This window comes from Anas platyrhynchos, chromosome 32 (assembly GCF_047663525.1).
Source record: "Anas platyrhynchos isolate ZD024472 breed Pekin duck chromosome 32, IASCAAS_PekinDuck_T2T, whole genome shotgun sequence".
NCBI classification, from domain to species: Eukaryota; Metazoa; Chordata; class Aves; order Anseriformes; family Anatidae; genus Anas; species Anas platyrhynchos.
Window position 1 is genome coordinate 2,344,790 of NC_092619.1, and position 4,093 is coordinate 2,348,882.

The window sequence follows — 4,093 nt, forward strand, 5'->3', positions numbered from 1 at the left end:
CCTTCTGGAAAACCTCCAGTCATCAGTTTCGAAACTGCATCCTTGAGTTCCTTGTTCCTCAAGCTGTAGATGAGGGGGTTCACTGCTGGAGGCACCACTGAGTACAGAACTGCCAGCAAAAGATTAAGGGAGAAAGAGGACATAGAGGGGGGCTTCAGGTAGGCAAAGAAGGCAGTGCTGAGAAACAGGGAGACCACAGCCAGGTGAGGGAGGCATGTGGAAAAGGCTTTGTGTCATCCTTTGTGTCATTCCCCTAGAAGGGGGCTTAGCTGCCTCCCCGTGCCTCACAGAATCCCACTGGAGTTGGGATTCCTCTTCCTTGGTTCAGGTGGGTACAAACCAGGCAGCATGTAAGCTGCTTGTCTCAGCTTTCAGCACTTTGAATAGAGACAGAGGCCAAAAGGGAGCTGTTCAGAGGCAGACACCAGGTGATATTGGAGATGGCAGAGTGACATCTGAGTGACATTTGAAGTGCCTAATTCCTCTGGGCCATAAACAGAGATTTTATTATTGCATGTACAATATAATATAACTGTAGCCATTGCTCAATAGCAAAGAAATAAAAGAAATAAAAGGCATGCTGTGACCTGGTTGCCATCGCTGGAACGTGGTGGGACCACTCCCATGACTGGAGTGCTGCAATGAATGGTTATGGGCTCTTCAGAAGAGACAGACAGAACAGAAGGGATGGTGGTGTGGCCCTCTATATTAGGGAGTGTTTTGAAGTTTCAGAACTCGAATGTGGGAATGATAATGTTAAGTACCTATGGGTTAGGGTCAGCGGGAAGGCCAACAAGGCAGGCATCCTGGTGGGGATATCTTATTGACTGCCAAACCCGGATGAGGAGACAGATGAGGTGTTCTACAAGCAGACTTCGAGCTGGTCAGGACACTGGTTGGCAGAGTGCCTTGGGAGGCAGTTCTGAAGGGCAGAGGAGTCCAGAAAGGCTGAGCACTCCTCCAGAAGGAAATCTTCAAGGCTCAGGAGCAGACTGTCCATCCCCATGTACCCAAAGATGAGCCAGCATGGAAGAAGACTGGCCTGGCTGAACAGAAAGATATGGCTAGAGCTTAAGAAGAAAAAGAGGGTTTAGAACCTTTGGAAAATAGGGCAGGCCACTCAGGAGGACTATAAGGATGTCATGAGGCTGTGTAGGGACAAAATTAGAAAGGCCAAAGCTCATTGGAGCTCACTCTCACTACTGCTGTTAAAGAAACCAGAAAATGTTTTTATAAATACAGAAACACAAAAAGGAGGACTAAGGACAATATCCATCCTTTACTGGTTACATGAGGAAACTTAGTGACAAGAGATGAAGAAAAGGCTGAGGTGCTTAATACCTTCTTTGCCTCAGTCTTTAGCAACAAGACCAGTTGTTCTCTGGGTACCCATCCACCTGATCTGGTGGAAGGGATGGGGAGCACAATATGGCCCTCATAATCCATGAGGACGTGGTTGGAGACCTGCTACAGCACTTAGATGTACACAAGTCAGTAGGGCTAGATGGGATCCACCTGAGGGATCCCATTCCTCATCCTCCTGTAGAGAGGTGGGCATTGGTCTATTCTCCCACGTGCCCTTTTATAGGACAAGGGGGAATAGGCTAATGTTGTGCCAGAGGAGGTTCAGGTTGGATATTGGAAAAACTTCTTTACACGGAAGGCAAGAGGAGCCTGGCCAGGAGAGATGTGAGATTTGGGGGAGGAAAGAGGAGCTTGGATAGCAGAAGGTAACGATTTTGGAGAAGTAAGAATATTCAGGAAATGTTGATCCTACCATAAAGCTGACTTAAAGCAGTCATGTGATGCCCTTACCCTATTTTAACCTGATACATTAATACCTAAATCTAAATGCCACTCCACACCCTGACAGGAATCCACTGCTCTAATTTTTGACCACAATATCCCTTGAAGCCAAAATTAGTCCATCACCCCTTTCCATTACCTTTCTTCTCTTGCTCAACCTCATCCCTGCCCTTTACACTAGCATTAAAATGCTCTATTCAACCCTAGTCTTCTTGCAGACCTAAACAAAACCCTCAAACAAACAGCTTGCCCATACCCTAACCACAGACCTGACACCCAAAGCAGAACACCAAACCTTCCCACTAAACATCTGCTTAATCTCTCACCCAGAAGGGTTCATCATAGTCCCCAATGTCATACATGAACAATTATTATCCAAAGCCTGTCTTCCTGTGCATTAACCTTCTCACCTTTAACCCTTATCCTAACCCTTCAGTTTAGGTTCTTGTTCCCTTGGGGCAGGGCAGGAACCGTGAGGTTGCTGTGCAGTCACATGGCATTCAAAATGAATGTGAGGGGCCATGGATTTGATCAGCTTCTAGGCCACAAAGAGAAGATGTGTGAGAATGCTCTGATGAGCTCAGCTGTACCTCAGGATCTCCCGAACCAGCAGGAGGATTGGCCTATGAAAGGGAATGTGAGGTCAGTTCTGTCTCTGCAGTTGATAGGGCAGCAACAGGAAAGTGTCACAGAAAGGGACTGTGAGGTCACTTTTGTCTGAAGTAGTTGACAGCTCACACTTCTACCTGGGATCTGTACTTTTCAGCTGACAACTACCAGTGGTCCTGGTAGGCCAGAAGAAGGCACCTGTTTGGCATGCTGACTGTGGGATCCCCTCTGCCTACATACCCAGGAGGACCCAGACAGAAATAAGGCCCAGATATGGGTTGTCCTGTCCCTTTTACTTGAGTCCATAAGTGGATAGCGGGAGGCACAAGGCTTGGGTTTGTCTACACAAGAAGCTGCAAGGCCAGTAGCAGGCCCATGGTTTGGAAGATGCTGGTGAGGTGACTTGGGTCTGGTTGGCTGACAGGCCACAAGAAGGCCAATGGGTTGAGAAGCCTACTTTTGGACTGGTTTTCACCCAGGTGGAACTTTCTTTGGTGGTAGGAAAGAGCAGGAGAGAAAAACCTGCCAGAAAATGCACCTTGGAAGGTTGGCACTGGCCATGAAGAGGAAGAAATGTCCCTCAAAGAGTTGTGCTGTGGTGCTAGAGGTCACCCAAAGAGTGTCTTTGATCAAAGACCATGGCTTTGTGTTTGAAGGAACAGCTGGTGAGGGTTGACGAGACATAGGTGAAACCACGGAAATGCCAGGATGAGAGCAAGGTGGTGAACAGAGATGGGTGTCTGCAGCCTTCCAGGAAATAGGACAAAGTGTGGGGCAGCATAGGAAAGTCTGGAGAGGACAAAGAGGTGGGTGCTGGCAAGAAGAGAAGTCCCCAGTAGCCCTGACATTTTTGTCCCCTTGGATAGAGCTTCTAAGGAGATGAAATATAGTCATTGCAAGGGGGCACATTGCTTTCCTGAGACCCTGTGCAGAGGCAGGAAGGAGTCATACCACTGTTCTTCTTATGGCATCACACTGCCCATCACACCCCACAAACACCCAGCAGGAGCCCAGAGCCAGACATGGGAGCAGGACATTCCCTTCCAGTGGCTGGAGTCAGGACCTGGCCCTTTTACTTCAGCACAACAAACCCAGACTTTTCTCAGAACAGTGCTTTACCTATCTGTAATCATGGCCTCCAATTATCTGCCCTAACAAGTCCCTGAGGAGAATCTCTTGGTAACGGCCCTCAGTGGGGCCCATTAATACTCCAACTCACTTCAACTTTTCCTTCTGACTTTACTTGCTCAAGCAATTGCATCATTCTCCTCTTAGTATGTGACATTCACAAACTGAGCACCAAAATCCACCATGGAACTCATTAAAATGCAGAAACTCCTAAGGAAACATATGTCTTCCATAGTGTTATTCAAGTCTTCAAGACTTGGAAAACTAATTGGAGAGCTTTCATGGTGTAGTTAAGGAGGAAGATTTCAAAAAGCACCTAATAAACATCTCTTCTAATTTTAAAGGATGAATTTTGTTGCATTTCAGTTTTGAGCATCTTTCTTGAATTGATATTAATCCAGGGCTTCTCCTGTAAAAAAAGGAGGAAAAGCAGACACTTGAGGTTTGACAGTGCATAGACAACCTTGCTCCTCACCACCCCAACCCTGACATTTCTCTCATTGGCCACCTGGTGCTTGCATCACTTTTCCTTACACCACACTTCTGCACT